This window comes from Equus caballus, chromosome 17 (genome assembly GCF_041296265.1).
Source record: "Equus caballus isolate H_3958 breed thoroughbred chromosome 17, TB-T2T, whole genome shotgun sequence".
Lineage (NCBI taxonomy): Eukaryota > Metazoa > Chordata > Mammalia > Perissodactyla > Equidae > Equus > Equus caballus.
The window spans coordinates 25,880,412-25,902,758 of NC_091700.1; the positions used below are offsets into that span (position 1 = coordinate 25,880,412).

At 39.6% G+C, this 22,347-nt stretch overlaps 1 protein-coding gene across 10 annotated transcripts in view; it reads left to right on the top strand.

Annotated features, from left to right (window-relative positions):
* The window catches only part of MTUS2 (microtubule associated scaffold protein 2), a 559,486-nt gene that overhangs the window by 51,147 nt on the left and 485,992 nt on the right, over positions 1-22,347 (top strand). Inside the window, exon 3 of one of the 10 annotated variants that reach the window (XM_070240203.1) lies at positions 16,996-17,294. The exons of the other annotated variants lie outside the window; for them this stretch is intronic. The gene's annotated coding sequence lies outside the window, so the exon portion shown is untranslated. The remainder of the gene's footprint in view (positions 1-16,995; positions 17,295-22,347) is intronic. 10 annotated transcript variants of the gene reach the window in all.

Below are 22,347 nucleotides of genomic sequence, written 5' to 3' on the forward strand. Positions count from 1 at the left end.
ACAGCATGGCTTGCCAAGCAGTGCCATGTCTGCATCCGGGATCCAAACTGGTGAACCCCAGGCCACTGAAGCGGAATGTGCACACTTAGCTGCTGTGCCACTGGGCTAGCCCCTGGAATTGTATTCTTAATTTCTCTTTCTGCTACTTTGTTGTTAGTGTATAGAAATGCAACTGATTTTTGTATGTTGATTTTCTGTTCTGCAGTTTGACTGTATTCACTTATTATTTCTAAAAATTTTTTGGTGGATTCTTTAGGATTTTCTTTATATAAAATAATGTCATCTGCAAATAGTGACAGTTTCGCTTCTTCCTTTCCAATTTGGATCCCTGTTTTTCTTTTTCTTGCCTTATTGCTCTGGCTAGGACTTCCAATACTATGTTAAATAAGAGTGGTGACAGTGGGCATCCTTGTTTGGTTCCTGTTCTTAGAGGGATAGCTTTCAGTTTTTTTCCATTAAGAATGATATTAGCTGTGGGTTTGTCATACATGGCCTTTATTATGATGAGGTACTTTCCTTCTATATCCATTTTATTCAGAGTTTTTATCATAAATGGACGCTGTATTTTGTCAAATGCTTTCTCTGCATCTATTGAGATGATCATGTGATTTTTATTACTCATTTTATTAATGTGGTGTATCACATTGGTTGATTTGTGGATGTTGAACCAACCTTGCATCCCTGGAATAAATCCCAGTTGATCATGGTGTCTGATCTTTTTAATGTATTATTGTATTCGATTTGCTAGTATTTTGTTGAGGATTTTTGCATCAATGTTCATCAGTGATATTGGCCTGTAATTTTCTTTTTTTGTGTTGTCCTTGTCTTGTTTTGGTATCAGGGTAATGTTGGCTTTGTAGAATTGAGTTAAAAAGCTCCCCCTCCTCTTCAATTTTTTGAAAGAGTTTGAGAAGGGTAGGTATTAGGTCTTCTTTGAATGTTTGGTAGAATTCACTAGGGAAGCCATCTGGTCCTGGACTTTAATTTTTTGGGGAGGTTTTTGATTACTGCGTCAATCTCCTTACTGGTGATTGGTCTATTCAAATTGTCTATTTCTTCTTGATTCAGTTATGCAAGGTTGTATAATTCTAAGAATTTATCCATTTCTTTTAGATTATCCATTTTGTTGACATATAGCTTTTCCTAGTATTCTCTTATAATATTTTGTATTTCTGAGGTGTTCATTGTAATTTCTCCTTTTTCATTTCTGATTTTATTTATTTGAGCCTTGTCTCTTTTTTTCTTGGTGCGTCTACTAACGGCTTGTCAATTTTGTTTATCTTTTCAAAGAATCAGCTCTTAGGTTCATTGATTTTTTTCTATTGTTTTTTTAGTCTCTATTTCATTTATTTCTGCTCTAGTTTTTGTTATTTCCTTACCCTTTTACTGATTTTGGGCTTTGTTTTTCTTTTTCCGCTTCCTTTAGATGTACTGTTAGATTGTTTATTTGGGATTTTTCTTCTTTGTTGAGGTAGGCCTGAATTGCTATAAACTTCCCTCCAAGAACCACTTTTGCTGTATCCCATAGATTTTGGCATGTCATACTTTCATTTTCATTGTCTCCAGGTAGTTTTTGATTTCTCCTTTATTTCTTGTTGACCCAATGGTTGTTCAGTAGTATTTTGTTTAATCTCCACATATCTGTGGCTTTTCTGATTTTCTTCCTGTAGTTGATTTCTAGTTTCATACCATTGTGGTCAAGAAAGATGCTTGGTATTATTTCAGTCTTCTTAAATTTATTGAGACTTGTTTTGTGCCCTAATATGTGATCAGTTCTAGAGAATGTTCCCTGTGTATTTGAAAAGAATGTGTATTCTGTGGTTTTTGGATGGAATGTTCTGTATAGATCTACTAAGTCCATCTGGTCTAATGTGTCATTTAAGACCAGTGTTTCCTTATTGATCTTCTGTTTGGATGATCTATCCATTAGTGTAAGTGGAGTGTTAAAGTTCCCTACTATTAATGTGTTGTGATCTATTTCTCCTTTTATGTCTGTTAATAATTGCTTTATATATTTAGGTGCTCCTATGTTGAGTGCATAGATGTTTACAAGTGTTATAGCCTCTTGATGGATTGTTCCCTTTATCATTATGTAGTGCCCTTCTTTGTCTCTTGTTATAGTTTTTGTTTTAAAGTCTGTTTTGTCTAATATAAGTATTGCTACCCCAACTTTCTTTTCATTGCCATTTGCATGAAGTATCTTTTCCATCCCTTCACTTTCAGTTTGTGAGTGTCTTTAGGTGTGAAGGGTGTCTCTTGTATGCGACATATATATGGGTCTTGTTTTTTTATCCAATTGGCTACCCCTATGCCTTTTGATTGGAGCATTTAGTCCATTGACTCACATCTCTTCTAAAGTGAAATTCTCTGCTGGGCCATTTACCCTCTCCTGACATTGGTTGCCCATGGTTATCAATATCCATGCCTGTGGTAGTGATTAAGATTGTTGATTAGTTGGGATTTATCAAGTTTGATTAGATTTGCAATTTGTCAGGAATAGTGACTAGAAGGACATAGGAGTTTGTAGGAACAGCTCATGAGAGAGCTAGTAGGGTGACAAGACGTTGGAGATTTTCAGGAAGGGAAGGAAGTATGTGGCCTGATTCCTGCTGTAAGAAGATGATTGTGGTTATGGAGAGTAGACCGCAGAGAGCCCAGTCAGGAGGCTCCTGTACAAGGGGTCTGCATAAGAGACAAATGGTGTGGACTCTGGTGGTGCAGTTAAGGAAGAGTGGTTGAGTTTAGAATACGTTTTGGAAGATATGTTGATGAATTTGAGAGGGGTGTTAAGGAAAGAGAAGAATTGAGGAGCACTCTTAGGTTTTTATCCGGAACAATTGAGTAGATGTGATGTTCTTTACTTAGTTGAGGAAAACTTAGAGAACAGTAGGTTTTGGGGAGAAATTTTTGTTTTGGATATGTAAAGTTTGAGATCCATACTAGGCATCCAAGGGGAGATCTGAGGGGCATATGCAATGTTCGAAGAGATAAGGGCTGCAAATTTGCCAAATCTGATGAAGGATATAATAGATTCAAAAAACCCCTCAAACCCAAAATACATTATCCCTTCAACAGAGTAACAGTAAAACTGGCAACTGACTTTTTGGTCGAGTCGACAAAAGCCAGAAGACAATGAAATGATGTTTAAAAAGCTAAAGAAAAATAACTGCCAACCTAGAATTCTGTATCTAGGGAAAATATCAAAGACAAATACAAAATAAAGACATTTGTAGACAAATCAAAAGTGAAAAAAGGTAGTGTCAGCAGACCAAAATAGACGTGTGGAGATATAGGAAGGAATCCTTTCAATGACACATCTTTGAGGTTCTTGAACATGCCTTGAGGGAACATTTACTCCCTCTAGAGTCCTCAAGGCTTGTCCTGTTCCCTTTGCCTGATGTTTTTCTCATCTGTCATTGTTAGGTTAACCCACCCTGGTCGTCTAGATGGAAACAGAAATGCTACTTCTCTGGAAGCTACCTCTGACACCCTATCTAGTTTGGAACTAGGTCAAGTCTTCCTGTAAAGGGTGTCATAAGTACCCAAATATTAATTATTACAGTGTTCTTCTGTGTTGAATATGGATGTTATCATTATAACATGAAAATATTTGTGAACTGATGACATATAAAATCAGTTCCCACTCACATATCTTGCCTTAACACTAACATCTATCTCCGTTCATCCTGTCGGTATCTTGTATCCGTTAATCTCTACTTTGATAGTTGGATGTTAAAACAATCCAGTGCAAATTGGTTACAAAGTAACATGACACATATCACCAGCTATGCAGAATTTCATGAATTTGATGATAGTGATGTTGAACTACGTGCAAAGGTAATGTCTAATAAAGATCCAGCAGATTTATATCAGTTTGTGATTGAAGAAGATATAATGGACAATGATCTCCAATAGACAATAATTTGGAAGTCACAAAACTATAAAAAGACTCTAAGAAAATTGATTTTTTTAATTTTTACAAAAGCATGCTGTTTGTTATCATCCTGTAAAAACTGAGTGAAAATAAAGGTTTTGTATTATGCTGTTACGCAGTATTTTGGGGAAATTGTTATCTATCTCTCTAATCAGCACTTGATTCATATTTTTATTTTAAAAATGATTTTACTAAATATTCAATGAAATAAACATTTTCATTTTTCTTTACCATTTTTCAAGATAAGTCATTCAGTTTATGTTGCGTAAGAAATCACATAAAACTTGATGGCTTAAAACAAGGGAATTGCTTATTATTTCTTATGGTTTCTGTTAAGAATTCAGGCAGGGCTTGGCTAGGAACTTCTTTCTTCGGGTCTCAGATGGTGACGGTCATATACTAGCTGAGACTGTAGTCATCTATAGGCGTGACTAGGCTGGAATGGCTCATTCATATGGCTGGCTGTTGTCCTGGCACCTCAGTTGCTCTCCATGTGGATCTTTCCGTGGGGGTGCTTGAGTGTGCTCATGGCATGGTGGCTGGCTCCCCCAAGAGCAAGTGGTCCACGAGGCCAAGTAGAAGCTGCAATGCCTCTTATGGCTTACCATCAGAAGTCACATACTGTCCCTTCCACCAGCTATTAATCACACAGGGGCAATCCTGGGTCACTGTGGGATGGAACTGCACAAGAGCAAGAATACCAGGAGTCATGGATCATTCTAGGCAATCTTTGGGGTTGGCTGCCACAAATATTATTCTTTCTTTTTCACAATTTACTATGAAAATTTTGTTTTGTTGATTCACTAAGAGATCTTGATTTGGTATCAATTATCCTGAGATAAGTAGAACTTCCCAAACCATTGTTTCATATTTTATAGTTCTTACCATAATTATAATTCACATGTATTTGTGAGGTTATTTTGTTGACTCACCCTCAAAACAATGTTTTATGAAGAAATGGTCCAATGTACCCCCACCAACTAGCATAGTACCTGGCACATAATAGATGCTCAGTAAAAATGTGTTAAATGAATGAATAAATTAATCTAGTAGAGATTATTTGTTCCTGATTAGAGACACTCCAAACTTGTATTAAATAGATTCACTTTTTGTTTTGTTGTATTATCCTAGGCATGCCCTCACATTGCTGCTGTAGTAAGCCTAGGAGTTGAGTGTTCTGTATTCATGTTAGTGTTTAATTTTTAAAGGATTAACATATTGTGTGCTATTGTGGAAGGAACAAAAACCAATAAGTAAATATATGCTATCAGACTGATATTCCCAGGGAGAAAATTGTTCAGCTGAATTCTGTACTTGATCACTTAGTGTCACTCAAGAATATTGATGACTATTTCAACAACTTGGGGTTAGTAAGAAAGATAAAATTGTATCTTAAGGTGAAAAAAATGGTTTCTGTTCATTGATGTAATGTATCAGTGAGAATTATTCTTATTAAAAGGATTTATGGTACATCTGAAATTTATGTGTTATAACTCAATGTTACCTCAATATAAAAAAAGATTGTAAATGTAAGATTTTAAAAAAAAGGATTTACAGGAAATATTTAAGTGATTATTTTGAAGGTTTGCTATTTGTAATGTTCTAGAATTTGTTTTATTCATTGCTTGTTTCGCCTACTAAAACTTGTTTAAAACGTTTTTTAATTTAAAAATTGATGAGACTTGGATGAGTGGCAGAATGGCAGAAAGGACCAAATTCCTATCGCTTCCTGCACACTGTTATTCTGAGATGCTGTTATTTAAATGGTTTTGCCAACAGCGGAAACATGATTCTCTTTGAGGAGGGTTTTAGCCCTCCTAATCTTTTGCCCCATCTCTGTCTTCCTTCAGAATTAAGGAGCTTAATTTTGAATATTGGATCAGCATCTGTGTCCTCCCCCCATTATAAATTCTGAAGTAAAGAGACTATGTCTGCCCTCCAAGAGTTGCCTTCAGATGCTTGCACAGAGCATCCAGTTAAGATTGCTTAAATAGTGAGATTTATCAGCACACATAAATATGGAAGCCAAGAGGTAGGGTGGAATTCAGCGTAATGTTCCAGCTAGAGGTTCTGGCTTCAGTTCCATGTGAATACGTATCTTGGCGCTGCTCTCCTCTGTATCTCAAGCCATCCCTAAAGATGGCTGCTGCAGTTCCAAGCCTCTCATCTCAGCGTACTGTCTAGAGGAAGAGAGAGACACTTCCTGGAGTCTCAGAAGATCAAGGAAGATCTTTTTCACAAATCCCAGGAAATCTCTCTTTGTGGGTCTTTGGCCTAGGTTGAACCCATCTCTGGTGGTGGGAACTGAATTACCCTTGGAGCAACCAGGCCCACCCATGGAGCTAGGGGTCGGGCCAGCTTCTCCTGGGGGAGTGCATTGGAGGAGAGGACAATACCTGAAGAAAATCAGGGTCGTATTAGGAAGGAGGGAATACATGCTGAGTGGATGACCAAAGCAGTATCCCGTACACTCCCTTTTGTGTCCCTTGTACTTAGAACAATGCCTGACATGTAATAGGTTGTCAATAAATATTTATTAATTTATTCTTTTATCTTCTGGTTTCATTTCTCAAATCCTATGATTATTGTTGTTTCCTGGGAGATAAGCATTTGTACATTGCATGTAATTGTCTTACTTTTAAATACTGTTTTAAAAACACTTATTTAAATAGCCTGTTGCTATTTTACAATTAAGAGAATTACTTAAAATAATTTATAATTAAAACAGCTTGATAGCTATATATTTAAATATTTTTGCTAGTATATCCCAGTCAAAGGGCTCATTTTCAGTAAAACTAAGAAAGCAAATCTGATCCATTATTTATAACTTGTAAGCCAGTGGAAGTATAACAGAGAATGTCATATTATAATGATGGCATATGGTAGGAACCATAAAATCTCACATTACTTGTCGACACTTGTTTAGTTAAAAGAAGTGAATTTAGTGTGAGATTACTATAAATCCTGTAACTAATGTAGTGATGTTGTTGCTTTAGTAAATGAATCTGGAAGAAGAGAGACGCTTTCCCACTAATCCATAGTAGTATGGGTATATGTATCTCTTGATGTTATAAACTATAATTAAATTCTATCTTGCTGAGGCCATTGTTGTTTTACTTACAATAAGTTTAGCATCCAGATAACAAATTCCTTGGCTGATTCTCTTCTCTGGTGCTTGTTGTCCTATAGGTAGCACAGGCCTCAGAGGTGCTGGCTTCTTTGTTTCACCACCTTCCAAAATGTGTTGCTTTGCATTTGGAAATGCCACTGACCTACGGAGTATGGAGCATGGTCTATGTGTGTTCTCTAGTTATGGTGCAAGGTTTGCGCTTGATCATTTGAGTAATGGCTGGTGGATTAGGGTGTGTGTTTTGTGGCTCTGAAAGACTTTGATGTATATGAGGATCAAACCTATTTTTTGGTGGCCTTTAGTCTATGGCCCAGAATACTTTCAAACATTGAGCTTTGTGGCTTAGAAAAGAATATATTTTCTTTAAGTGCCTGGTGTGGATAGTAAAACTCAGGTGAGAATGGACTTTTTCCCAGATCATTTTGGAGCCAGTGGGAAATAAAGTTTTTTATTTTTGGTGAGGAAGATTGGCCCTGAGCAAACATCTGTTGCCAATCTTCCTCTTTTTGCTTGAGGAAGATTGTTGCTGAGCTGACATCTGTGCCAGTCTTCCTCTATTTTGTATGTGGTGACAGCATAGTTTGAGGAGTGGTGTGTAGGTCCGCGCCCAGGATCTGAACCCGTGAACCTTGGGCTGCCAAAGCAGAGTGTGTAAACTTAACCACTATCTCACCAGGCTGGCCCCAGAAATAAAGTTTAACTACTGTTTAAGACCTTCTTTTCTTCCCCCAACTTTCCTGTTTCTCTGTGTTGTTGATCCCAGCTAGGAAGTTCAAATTTTAGACCCTGAATGTAGGGTAGGGCAGGGTCTGTGGGATACCATTTTACTTCTTAGAATGCATGTTTCATTGGTTGTCATGAGACTTCTCCTGGCCTGTTATCTCACGGTGCAAGTGGTATGAAATGTTGATGTTGAAAACTTGACCTGGGGGCTCCCCTTGTTGAGTACATTCTTGAAACACCATTGCTACAAATTTGATAGAGTGACTATCTCCTGGACAGGGTATATTGCTCTGTGTACTGTAAGAGAGAATTTTAAATGATCTTCCTTGAATAATAGAGTCCCGTGATGATCTAGGAGAGGTTGAAAATTGATGGGAGTGAGAACTTTCTAAAGAGGTGAAAGAATTTCCTTTAGTGTTGAATGCCCAATTGACATTGACATTAGGGATATATCCAAGCACTGTTGGCATGGTGATGTGGTTTTCAGGGTCAGCGCTCAACAGCCCGTGAGAGGAGAACAGAGAAGGTCAAGGTTGACGGATTGACTCAGGTCAGGGAGACAAGGGGGCAAAAAGCTGAAGGTGTTGGTACTAATATCTGAAGTGATTGATCATGGGGTTGAGGCAAAGAAATGAAGCTAGGAAGGATCTGATATACTGAAAGAAGAGAGAGATTCAGCTACTGAAAGACTCCATTTGCCATTTTATTAAGCATTTAGGCAATTTTTGCTGAAACTTTATTTCACCAAAATTTGGTCTTATTTTTATGTTCAACAAATTTTGGTTAATAATATGATTTAAGGAGGAAATCTATATTCATTGTGCTCAACTTGCAACAACTTGGAAAAATATGAAAAGAGCATTTACTGTTGGTGAAATTGAAATCTCATTTCCTTCCTGTCTGCTAGTTATTGTTTCCTATTTGCATATTACTCTAGGCTAATGAGAAAAAAATAAAGGATATTTCGTCAAGATCGGCATGAATCTAGCCAGGTTGATTCCTGAATATTTATGAAACATAGCAGTAAATGAATAAAGTAAAGAATTAATAAAGTTTGTTATTCGATCTTGGATTTTGTAAAATGGAAAAGCAAAGTCCAGGAATCATTGTAAACACTCAGTGTTTCCCCAGGCTAACAACCTAGATGGTATCACTGTATTTATCCACCAAAAAGCAAAGGTTAGAGGAAAAGGAAGATCAAATATTGAAGATCTATGTGTTTTATAATAGGAAAAATAAATTTTAATGTAACATATGCATATTTTGGAAAATAAGTAAAAAGGAAAAGAAAAACTAGTTACCATTTAATTATACTACTCAATAATAATCACAGATAACATTTTGAGTATTCCAGATTTTATTTTTCTGAGGATAGTTTTTTTCTTTTTATTATGGTTGGAGTATTTTTAGTAGGTTTCAACCATTTATGTTACATGAAAAGACAAGCTCCAGACGGGGAGAACATATTTCTAAACCACGTATGCAAAAATGGACAAAAGCTAGAATATATAAAGAACTCTCAAAACTCAACATTAATGAACAAACAATCCAATTTGAAAGTGGTCAAAGGACAAAGACATGGACGGACTTTACAGACATTTCACTGAAGAGGATATGCATGGAAAATAAGCTCATGGAAAGATGTTCACATCATGAGCCATCAGGGAAATGCACACTAAAACCACAATGAAATATTGCTGCATACCTATCAGAATGGCTGAAGTGAAAATAGTGACAATACCAAATGCTGCTGAGAATGCAGAAAAACTGGATTGGTGATTTATTGCTGGTGGGACTGAAAAATGGTACAGCCACTCTAGAATCCAGTTTGACTGAATCCTGTAAAACTAAACATATTTGCCACGTGACCCAGCAATTGCACTATTGGGTATTTATCCTAGAGAAATTAAAACTTTTGTGTACATAAACCTGTACGTGAATGTTCATAGCCGCTTTATTCAGAATAGCAAAAAAGTGAAAACTGCCCAGATGTCCTTAATGGGTGAGTGGTTAAACAGCTGTGGTACAGCTATACCATGGAATACTACGCAGCAATAAAAGGGAGGAAACTATCAATACATGCAACTTAAATGGATCTCCAGAGAAAATTGTTGAGTGAGAAAAGCCAAAGGTCAAAAGGTTAAATATTCTGTTAATATAACACTCTTAAAATAATGAAAGGACGGGGATGGAGAATAGGTTAATTGTTGCCAGGGGTTTGGAATGGTGGAGAGTGTGGCTTAAAGGGCTAGCACAGAGGAGCCCTGTGCTGATCAAACAGTTCTGTATCTTGAGTGTGGCGATGATTACACGAATCTAAACATGTTATAAAATTGCATTCAAGAAATGCTCACCATTACTAAACATTAGGGAAAGCAAATTGAAACTTCCCATTAGGACTTTGTACCCGTTAAGACGGCTTTTATTAAAAAAACAGTGTTGGTCAGCATGTAGAGAAATTGGAACCCTTGTGCATTGCTGGTGGGAATGTGAAGTGGTATAGCCATTATGGAAAGTAGTATAGAGGTTCCTAAAAAATTAAAAATAGAATTACCATAGGATCCAGCAATCCCTCATCTGGGTATATATCCACAAGAATTGAAAGCAGGGACTCAGATATTTGTACATCCATGTTCACAGCAGAATTACTCACAGTAGGCAAAAAGTAGAAACAATCCAAATGTCCACTGATGAATGGATGGATGAACAAAAGGTGATATAAGCATACAATGGAATATTATTCAGCCTTAAAAAGGCAGGAGATTCTGACACATGCCACCACATGGATGAATCTTGGAGACATTATGCTAAGTGAAATAAGCCAGACACAAAAGGACAAATGTTGTTATGATTCCACTTATATGAGGTACCGGAGCAGTCAAATTCATAGAGACAGAAAGTGGAATGGTGGGTGCTGGGGGAGTGGGAATGGGGAGTTAGTGTTTAATGGGTATGGAGTTTCAGTTTGGGAAGATGAAAAGTTTTGGAGTTGGATGGTGGTGATGGTTGCATACAATGTGAATGTACATAATGCCACTTAAAAATGATTAAGATGGCAAATTTTCTTTTATGTATATTTTACCACAATAAAAAATGCATAGAGCTACAACACATATTTGCACAGGCACACAGGAATGAGCGCGTTTAAAACTGGTTAAATTGGAATTAAGTCTGTAGATTGTACCAATGTCAATTTTCTGGATTGATATTTTACAGTACTTAAGCAAGATGTTCCTTTGGGGAAAACTGGGAGAAGAATACATGGGACCTCCCTGTATTTCATTTTCTTTTTCCTGTGAATCTACAATTTCAAAATAAAAAGTTTAAAACATTTTTTTTTAAAGACAAGCCACAGATTTTCCTAGTGTACAGGAAATAGACAGAGCTAACTATAATTATGAGAAGAGTCTGCCATTTTGTTAGATTCTTCACTCAAATTATATAGGAATTAAAATTCTAAGGTCTAGTAGAATTTTCCATTTGTGCCTTTTGCTTTTTTTGGGGGGGGAAGATTCACTTCGAATGACTATACTGAAATTTATCATCAGTGATTGAGTTTGACTTCAGATCATTATATTTTCCAGATAGATGAATGAATAAGTGAATAAATAAATAAATTTCTATATAGTAGTGGGCTTTATCTTGACATATTTGTTTTGAGTGTTTTAAGAAGAGCATCATTTGTATTTTGCATTTTATATTGCTTTGCAGTGATTCTACTTTTTTTTATACATCATCTGTAAACATTAGTGAGAAAATTTGGCGAGAATACAGACTTTCATGTTCAACCAGATTGAAAAATGTTCTTGGCAACGGAATGATGCCAGGAGGCCAACATGGAGGAGAGCATCAGTAGTGTTTACTCTGTGGATAAAGGGGAGGAAAAGGAGCTGACATTAACTGTCAACATTTGTTGAAGTGTGTGCTCCAACTACTGTGCTAGATACTCTTATACATGCCCTACTTAGGGGGGTTAAGTCTTCTTCAGAAGAGGAAATTGAAGACCAGAAACATTTAGTACCTTTCCCAAGGTTAGAGAGCTGCTGAGTACCTGAATAGGATCCAGACTTTTTTGGGAGAGCCAGCACAGTGCGGACCATGAACAGGCTTTGGGTCAAATTTAGGAGATGCTAGTCTTAACCACCTTCCTTCATCTTTGGCTCTGGATGGTCTGGGTTTATAAACAGGGAGTGTTTACAGCACATACTTGCATGGACCAATCTTAAAGATGATTAATAAACACTGTATTTAAGATAGTAGATAAATACCTGTTGATTCGATATACATTCAATAAATATTTATTGAGTCCTTAATTGGTCCCAGGAAATATTTTGGGTGCTGGGGGTATAGCAGTGGACAAACCAGACCAAAATCAAGGAAAATAAGTGAAATATTTGTATGCTAGATAGTGGTAAGGGCTATGAAGACGCATTTAGAAGGGTGATAGGACGTGTTGGGATGGTTAATATTTTGAATAAGGTCATTAGGGGGAACCTCACAGGGTCACCTAAAGGTGAGGTGAGGCTTGCAGATCTATTGGGGAAGGGCACTCCAGGCAGAGTGAATGGCAAGTCCAACAGCCCTGACAAGGGAATATGCCTTGGTGCATGTGGAACAGCAAAGCAGCCAGTGCATCTGGAGGAAGGTGACTGGATGGGGGCCAGAGGTGGTCAGGAATGAGATCAGAGGAATATGGGGGCCACATGGGGAAGGACCTTGTAGGCCATGTTATGTTTCCTTTACTGTGTGAGATTGGAGGAGGTTGTAGGGTTTAGATCAGAGGAGTGTTATTGTCTGACTTAATTTTGAGAGGATCTCTCAGGGGCTTTGTGGAGAAGAGATGAAAGGGTGCCTAGGGAGGAGGAAGGGAGACCAGTTGGAAGGCTGTTGCTGAATGCAGGCAGGAGATTACAGAAGCTTGGGTCAGAGTAAAAGTGGTGGAGGTGGTAAGAAGTGGTTGGATTCTGGTTCTCTTTTTGGGGTTGGGCCCACAGGAGTTGCTGATGGATTACGTACGAGATATGAGAGAAGAGAGGCATCAAGAAAGACTCCAAGTTCTTTGGCTTCAGCCAGAAAGAGATGGAGTTGTGGATGCCATTGGCTGAGATGGGGCAGAGTGTGGGAGTGGCAGATCAGGAGCTCAGTTTGGGATTAAGTGTGAGAGTTCCAAAGGGAAACAAGTGTTGCCTGTGTGCAAATCATCCCTGTAGCACCTTTGAGTAGACAGAAGTGAGTAGAAGATGTGGTCTTGCTCTCAAGAAACTTGCTGATAAATTAGAGGAGAAAAGATGCACATGAATTTTGAAAATATCTAAAGTTTTTGAGTAATATAGACCAACACTGCTTTAGGAATTCAAATGAATGATCAGTCTGGGCTAGAAGAGTTAAGGATTAGGTTGACTTTGGTGAGGACCTGGCACTTTCCCTTGGCTTTGAAGTATTCGTGGGGTTTGTCAGGTTAGATTGCTGGGAAGCCAGTCTGTCTGGAGTGGTCCAAGGGACAGAAGTCAGAGTGTGTGGAGAATAAGTCATGTGGGCCAACATGAGGGTTTGAGTTGGTGATCAGTGGGGGCTAAGGCTGAGGAAGGCCCTGGGTGCCGGCTGAGGAATTTGACCTTCATTTTGTAGACAGTAAGCCATGACTGAAGGGGTTTCATTGATGTAGTTGACCTGGTTGAATTACTGCCTTAGGAAGTTTAATCATTCCAGTTAGGTTTCTTGGATGTAGGCCTTTTTGGTGTTTTAATTGTGCTTATTTTCTGGGTAGCTTCCTCGTTATTGACTACATTCTTCCTGATACGCTTGCCCCTTTTGGCCCCTTGGCCACTACTAACTCTTGATTCACCTTCAGTCTCTCTGACCACAGCTCCTTCCTCCTTTACTCAGGAAATATTTACTAAGAGCTTGCTCTGTGGCAGATTTTGTGCTGGACATGGAGGACAAAGCAAGTGGGTCTTGCAGGGAACAGATGTTGAATAAATGATTACACATACCACTGCATAACTTCCATTTTCTTATCCCCCAATGAAGGAAAACTACAGAGCACTGAGGAGGGAGGGACGGGGGTGGGCCCACTGGAAGAGGCTTTTAAGCTGGGCAATGTTGGGCAAAAGGAAGTGGGGGGGGGGTGCATTCTGGACCAAGGGGCTATGTGCCAAGGCCCTGGGATGGGAATGAGCTTCATGCACTCAGGAGAGAAAGCAAAGGCTGGTGTGACTGCCGAGTTGCGAGGGAGTGTGCTCTGAGGTCTGTCCTTGGACCTTCTCTTACGCTACTCCCTCTCTGGGAGTCTCATCTCTTCCTTTGGTCTCAGCTGTCATTTGGGCAGTTATTTCCACCCCTTACCTCCCTCATGACATCCAAACTTCCTCACCAGGCATCTCCACCTGCATATTCTAAAGGCATGATAAAGTTAGCAAGTCCTAAACTCTGTGAAGAATCTTCTCACTTTGCCATTTCTCAGGTACGGCATATGTACTTGGGCCTCGACTTTTCTTCATGCTTTTCTTCTTGTCCCAAACAACTTTCCTACCCTCTCTTCCCTATAAAGACACAGCTCAAATGTTACTCTTCTGCAAAACCTTTCCTGTCCGTTTGTCCCTACTCCTGTCTTCTGTGGCAAAACAAATTAATCTTGTGACTCTATGAAACACTATTCATTCCTCTATTAACATTATTGGTTTGTACTGTTGACCATTGTGTACTTGTCTGTAGTCTTAATGGATTGACTCCTTCTAGACCTCATTTCCCTGGTGCCTTGCATGATGTTTGGGACTTAGAGTTTTACTAAATAACTGTTTTATGAGTACAATAAAAATAGATATTGAAACACTGGTGAAAATGCTTTAAATAGGACAAGGAAAGTAGAGAAAGGAAAGTCTGTCTAATATAGAATGAGAATATATCAAATGATGAAAGCCCATCTATCTCATTTTCCCCTTGGCATCTTAATCAGGGGATGCTGCCGATTATTATTCTGGCTGGAGGCCCTGCATAGATCTTGTGAAATCTGAAAAGCAAGAGATATTTCAAGAGAGAATTGGTCCCTTGAGATACTGCAATCAACCTTTGAGTCTTGTCCTTTACATTGAAAATTGCACTGTTGATATCTAGGGCTAAGGGTAAGGGATAAACTACATCATTTGGAAAGATTAAAGAAAAAGAAATAAAATTGTATGCTAAATTGACTGCCCCCCAAGAAAAAATGTAATTGATAGTGAAGTCTGATAGCCAAGAATCTACTTGGAAGTAATTAGCGTTTACTGAGGTTGCTTCATATAAATCCATTTATTTTAATTTCTTTTTAATTCTTTGTGATGATGGAGTTGACAGGCTCATTGTTCACTTGTTCTTGTCTCTTCCCAGGAGGAGTAGCTCTGCATGTGCTCCCCGTTCTGTGTGACAGGCTTCGGAAAAAAAGAAAAGATCTCATGTTAGTGGAATCCATTCAAGGGGGGAGGAAGTCAGAGGCATTTAGGGGTTCACTTGACTTGCAAAGATGATTGGATTAAGACGTGCGTTGCCTACCCCAGGGCACTTAAGCTCATTTGCGCAGTAGCATTTTCTCTTCTGTGCCAGAATCAGGCTTACAGGTATGCGCTTTTTATTTCTGACTTTCTAATTATAGCAGTCATCACAGATTTTGGTGAGCTGCCTAGTTATTAGATAATTACTCTCTGTTGTAGGGCATCTGAAGTTGTAATGAAGCTGAAGCGTGCACTGAGCATGGGTGTGTCGTGTGTTCAAGGCTTCTGTGTTTTCTCTCAGTTTATGTATTTATTACAAACAAGTGGTAAACACAGAGCAGTGCTTTATGCTGCATGCTGGGATTTGCATTTCAAAAGGAAGGGTGAAGGATTTTTTTCTCTTAGGATTGGCTAGCCATTCCCAGGGAAACATGGGAAAGACGTTGTACTCTAAGATGCTCTAATTTGTGATTCTGAGTGTTTCCATGATAAACAACCAGTGGCAAGAGGGATAAGAGCCCCAAAGAATAGCAGGTGGAAACTCGGCATGACCTCACTAGAGCTCCCCCTTTTGTGTACACCTGTGTTTTCTGCTCTTAGATGGAATTTGGGTGTGAGAAGGCATATATATTCCACTGTAGTGGGGGTGGGTGCAGTTGGGGTCAAGGGATGCAGGATGCTACGGATGCTCTAATGATACTTAATTAGGGTCTTGGCTAAATTTCTCCCCACCTACCTTCCAGTGTTTGTTTTGGAGGACTTAGTAGGAAAGTTTCTGTGCAACATAGCAACTTTTTACTAGACTATGAAGCGTGGTATTGTCCCTGGAGCATGCTTTATTTTGGCTACAGGTTCACTTCTAATGATTCGTACTCTCTAACCATAGAATGGCCTAAGTTATAGGAGCTTTTGGTGGTTATATCATAATTCCAGAAGATGGTTTGGGAGAGACCTTATTGAAACATCTAGACAAGTATGTTTCAAACATCAGTGATTTGAGTGCTATCTTCATGACTTTTGCCATATCTGAGAACTACCTGTACTATTAGTTACTTAATTTTTCTCTAGGTTCTATCCTATGTTTGGCTTAGTCTCATTTTAGGCATAATATCTGGATTTGATAGTGTTGCTGCTTGGACTCTGGAACCAGGCTGCCTGGGTTCAAATCCTGGCTCCACTTCTTACTAGTATGGGGACTTTGAGCAAGTTGCTCCATCTCTCTATGTCTCTGTTTCCCCAAGTGCAAAATGGGGATAATAACAGTATATGTCTCATAGGGTTTTTGTGAGGATTAGAAGAAAAAGAAAAGAATGTAAAACAATTACAATAGTACCTTTCACATAGTAAATGCTCACAAAATGCTAGTTATTATTACTAGTTGTATTTTTTTTAATAAACATGAAAAGATTTAGCCATTAAGAAAGTCCCTTTTATGCCAGCTAAAATTAGATTTCATCCTACTAGCAGGATATATATCTTGCTTGGAGAAGCATTGATCTTGTCATTTGGCCTCATCCTTGTTTTGTGCTTGATTTTTTCCTAATTTACCCTAGACTAAGGCCACTAGGGATTCCACTCCATCTTAGCCATCTGTGACTGGGCCCACAGTTTCCTCCCATTGGTTCTGGTTGACCCTTGGACTCTCAGGAGCCAACTCTAATCTCTCTTCTCCATTACAGTCCTTTACGTAATTGAAGAACGCTGTCATGCCTCCCTGAGTCTTCTCTTTTTCATCCCTGCAGAGTGTCTTCCTCTGAACGAGCCCCAGGCTGCCTCGCTGTCTAATGTTATCCCTGTCCGTGGAAAGAAGCTGTGGGAGAAGAGGTTTGTCCTAGGACACATGGGATACATTTTGCTGGTACTAATTAGTGTTCATAAACCCTAGGAGCACCTGGAGCCTGGACGCATCCAACATCTTTTCTGATGCAAAAGTTGCAGGTGGAAAGTGGATAAAGCCAGTATTTCCATTAAGAACCAGAAATGTTAATTTAAAGAAGTCTTGGAAAACTGTGTGCCTCTGTGAAAGGGAACTGGGTGGCAGGTGAAATTAGCTTTTCATTGTATACTCTTTTATCCTTCAAATTTTATACTGTACAGTGTATTACCTATTGAAAAGATTCACATGCACATACAAGAAAGGCAGAATCATGAACTAGAAGTTATGGAACTGGAAGTTGTCTTGAAAGAATAATATGAAGGAGTTTTGTAACTGTTAAGTTCTTGACTAAGGAAACAAAAAGATAATAGGTGGAGTGCTCTGAAAGAAGACAAAATAAATCAAAATAACGGCACCTCATCTCTAGCCTGTCCCCTCCCTCCCCTGCCTGCTCATCTCGTTTGGTCTGGCTGATTTCCTGCTTCTCTTTAAGATCCTCTCAGGTGTTATTTCCCCCTGGGAAGCCTTCTTTAACTCCCTGACTCTCTCTACCCAGCTGGGGCCAGGGTCTCCCTTCCTGTTTCCTCAGCGTCCTGTGCAGACTTCCAGACTCCTGTGATTCTGCTTGCCATAACCTATTATAACTATCTGTTTACCTCTCAAATTGCATACCCCCAAACTCCTTGAGGGAGGGGCTGTCTCATTAATATTTATATTTCTAGTATCTATGATGCTGCCTGGCATAGAGAAGGCCCGGGTATCCATTTACGGAATGAGCAAACTCTGCAGGGTGGAGTTTGGGGCTGTGGTGTGGGGTATTGTGAGGGCTTCATGGGGCCGCTGGTGCTTGAGCCATCCTGGGGTCTCACTAAGCATTTGGCAGGCTGAGAGGGAAGGGACAGCCCTCTAGATGAAGAGAACAGTAAATTCAAGGGCACAGAGGTTATCCTTTTAGAACAACTGCCTACTCTAAAACAATGAGATTTTAATCCAAAACATATCTAACATTTTATAGCAAAACATGCCTAATGTTTACCGAGAATAGTAGAAAGGTTCGTACTTTTTAATCTTTATTTCAGGATGAAGATTACTCTGAGATCATTCTTTAGTTAATTTATTTGAGATTGCATTTGAATCATCTGATGTGGATGGATGAGAAGTTCATGGGGTTGGGCATTTTCCCCTTCCTGACCCACCTTTTTCCCTCCCTCTTGCCTTCCTCTTTTCCTTCTCTCCTCATTTCTGTAAGAATCTGCTGTGTGAACGACATCATCCAGACATTCAGGGAACTTTAGCTAGGACCTTTGGTCTAGAGATGAACCTTATGTACAGGACTGTAATACAAGGCAGAAAGTGCTAAAAACCACAGAAGGACATTTGTTGGGTCCTAGGAGAATTCACCGGAAGGAGAACTTCCGTCTAGAGAATGGCAGAGAAGGCTTCATGGCAGGGATCACATTTATTCAGCATGTGGAATTTAGGTGTGTGGAGACTTGGGTGGTAGATGTGAAGGAGGTGGGTGGGGGTGGTGGGCATTTCCAGAGGAGAAAACTCCATAAGCAAATGTCTGAAGGCAGGACAGCCTGGAGAGTACTCAGGAAACAACAGCATTCCGCATGGCTGGAGAGAAGAATGAATGAATAGCAAGGAAGAACTGTGGAGGCTTTGTTAGCAGGTGGTTATGGAGGTTCTTAAATCCCAGGTGAGAAGTTTGTACTTTCTTCTTGAGGCACTGGGGGGCCACTGAAGAAGTTTAGCACACAACTGATGTGTCAGAAATGTAATCAGAGTCAACTGTCCTAACTAGACAAAAAATCTATTTGAAAAGCTATTTACTAAATCAGCTGGGCGAGAGGTATTTGTGTAGGGAGAAAGGACCAACAGAAGCAGCAGGGAAGTTATTCCTGGTCACATGGTGCTTTGAAGAGATCCTTCAGGATTCTTTAATTTAATGTAGAAAGTGGCGTAGGGCAGATAGAGACTGGAAATGACCAAGGAAACAATGAGAATGGTAATCTCTTCTGAGAGCCACAGGCAGAGCTGTTGGTCCATTTAACCTGTTCTGTGGTGGGAAGAGTCTTAGAGCTGCTGGTTGTGGGCTGATTTCTGAGTTCATTATATACGTTTCTGTTAGCTTTGGTATGACTGGTAATTTTTCTAAGGTTCTGATAATGAGTAATTCTGAGACTCTTCCTGAAATATAGGCACAGAAGTGGCCCCTGAAGCACAGGTCTTCCCCAGACACTGTGCTGTGCTGGTTCCCTGGAGGGTCTCGGATTTCAGGCACATCAGAGGGAGACCGTGTGAGCGTTGAGATACCCTCCAAATGGTTTTTTGAGCCACAGCTGGCTAAATGAGAAGACAGGTTAAACAGACTTTCCATATGAATAGAACATGATTATAATTATTTATATCCTTGAGTTGTGAGGCTTAGTTTCTGCCATGTGCAGATTTTCAAGTTTTTGTGACTCAAGGAAATATACTGTAAAGCTGGATCCAGAGAGACATCGTTTTGCCTTTGCTAACAACTTGGGATTTTGCACTTACAGCAAGTCCATCACACTTTGTTTTTTCAGTGATGGGCAGAAGGCACATGGAGTAAGTTTGTTGTTGAGAGCTTTTAGGGTTGTATCATTTGGCTCTTTAGGGCCTGCCAGGCTACTCCTCACTATTTAACTTTCCTCTTCATCACTGTCCCTTCTATGGACTGAATTGTGTACCCCCAAATTCATATGGTGGAGCCCTAACTCCCAATGTGATGGGATTTGGAGGTGGAGCCTTTGGGAGGTGATGAGAGTTCCATGGGGTCATGAGGGTGGGGCCCTCATGATGGGATTAGTGCCTTATTAAAAGAGGCACCAGAGAGCTGCCTGCTGCTTCTTCTGTCTGCGTGTGAGGACACGGTGAGAGGGAGGCTGTCTGCAAGTCAGGATGAGAGTTCTCGCCAGAAACCAAATTGGTTGGCACCTTGATCCTGGACTTCCCAGCCTCCGGAACTGTGAGAAAATAAATTTCTGGTGTTTAAGCCACCCAGTCTATGGTATTTTATTATGGCAGCTCCAGCTGACTAATAGAGCCCTACCGCAAGCAACACTTGTGAAAGTACAACTGAGGGTTCGAGATCATGTGTTTACCACACAGAGGGGCTGCCCATTCCTTTGTGAGGCTGTGTTATACCATGTTTGTGGTGTATAAATGTCTGCTAGAGACAGGCTGAGGTGAAAACCGGGGTCCACTTGTGTGACAAATTCTAGTGAAGGGGAGGGCAGACTTTGCTTAACAGTCAGTGAGATCCTTGGAGTCAGTGACATCGAATGCTCTGAGTATGGAAATTTGGAGCCATATGGTATTTAACTAGCTTAACGTTTAAATGCAAAAGTTCTTGCATGTACGGTAAGATTAACAAATTTGTTAATTTATGATTAATGTCAGTTTTGGAGGCCGGAGTCCTGTAGCAATAAAAGAAATACCTAAGACAAAACAGTTTAAAACAGAGAAAATGTCAAGAAAAGTATGAAAGCATCTCGAAGAGCTTGAAATCTGTCAGTTTTAGTTCTCCTAAAAATCATCACAGCGGCTGAAGCCAGCCATGAGTGTGCCAAGTTATGTTTAGAAAAACGAAGAGGGAAGGAGAAAGAAGTTCCTATCCGTATGTGGAGGTGGCCCCAGCATGTTCCTGTACCTCCCAGGTCTGAAATACAGTGGGGATCTTCCAGGATGCGGTTTCCTCAGTCTCTGGGGCCGAGGCCCTGACGGAAGAGAACAACGTATTGTTGTACTTTTGCTGTACTAGGCTGATACAGAGCTAGGCAATATTTCATGGGTTTTATTGGACTTGTTTTCTAATTTGTGCAATAATGAGCTGTGTCTCTGTTGGAGTGTTAGGATATAGAAAGATATTTTAAGGAATTCTGTAATCAAAAGAAAATTATAGATAGGTATCTTAAATTTGGAACCACATAACTCCCCAATATTAATTCAGACTGAGTTACATTTTTTCTTTTAAAGAATATTAATAGATAGCGTATAACTACCAGGAATAGTTTAAGCAGTAGGGAGATTTAGTTTATAACTTATTGAAAACCTGTTTCCTAAAAAATTTGGTTGACCTTCTGTATGTCCATGAAGGTGAATGTTAAGTTCTTGAGAAATCAAATCAAAACAGCCGAGTTGTCCGTTGTGCACACATCTCTGCACCAGGCCCTGTGGAAGCTATAGAGAAGCATTAGACCTGTGCTAAGACACTAGCCACTAGCGCATGTGGAAATTTAAATTTAAATTAAGTAAAGTTAAATAAAATAAAAAATCAGTTCTTTAGTTGCACCGCACACATTTCAAGTGCTCATTGGCCACAGTAGCTGGTGGCTACTCTATGAGACAGCGCAGATATAGAACATTTCCACCATCGCAGTAAGTTCTGTCGGACAGTACTCTGTGAGACTATTTTCTCTGCCCTCGTTGAATTTTAATGTATTTGAGATCCAAGACAAAAAGATGTGAAAAAGGAGATGACAAAAGAAAACGTAATTAACATTTTATCAGTACTGTCTCAGTGCAGTGTGAGATTGATCATTGGAGTAATTTATAGGTAATAAATGATCCAGGACGTTAGGCTGAGATGGTCAGGGAAGAGTTGTGGTTTCTATTGGATGTTCAAGTAACCAGTAGGACTCGGGCAGGCAGCCATGAATCGGGAGGCATTCCATGAGAATGGAATGAGAGTTTTGTTGGGGAGGGAACAGGGTAAGATGTGTTTGAAGCAGGAACAACGGGATAATCTGCAAGACCCAGGGCAAAATGAAAATGTGAGGTCTCTTGTTAAAAATTATGAAGAATTTCCAGACCATGAGAGCAGAGCATTAAACCAAGCATGGGGCCCTTGCATAGGTTGTGTGCTCGTGAAGCTGGTCCTGCTCTGAGGGATGGTGAATAAGCCAGACTGACGGGGTTCTAATGAGTTCTAAAGATAAGTAGTCAGAGAGATGACAAGAAGCACTGTCAAAACTTGAAAACTTTTCTTTGTCTCAGCTTCACCATGCAGGGCACAGTATATTCATTGTGAGCAGTTGTTTGGGGCCAGAGCCGTGCTCTTCACCCAGTAGCTGTCTTCCCATCCTGAGCCTGACGCTGAAGATAGCATTATTTTTCTGGACACTATGAAAAGCATAGGATATGGCAAATTCCTTCATCCCCTGATTGCAAACATTATGTCTTCAAG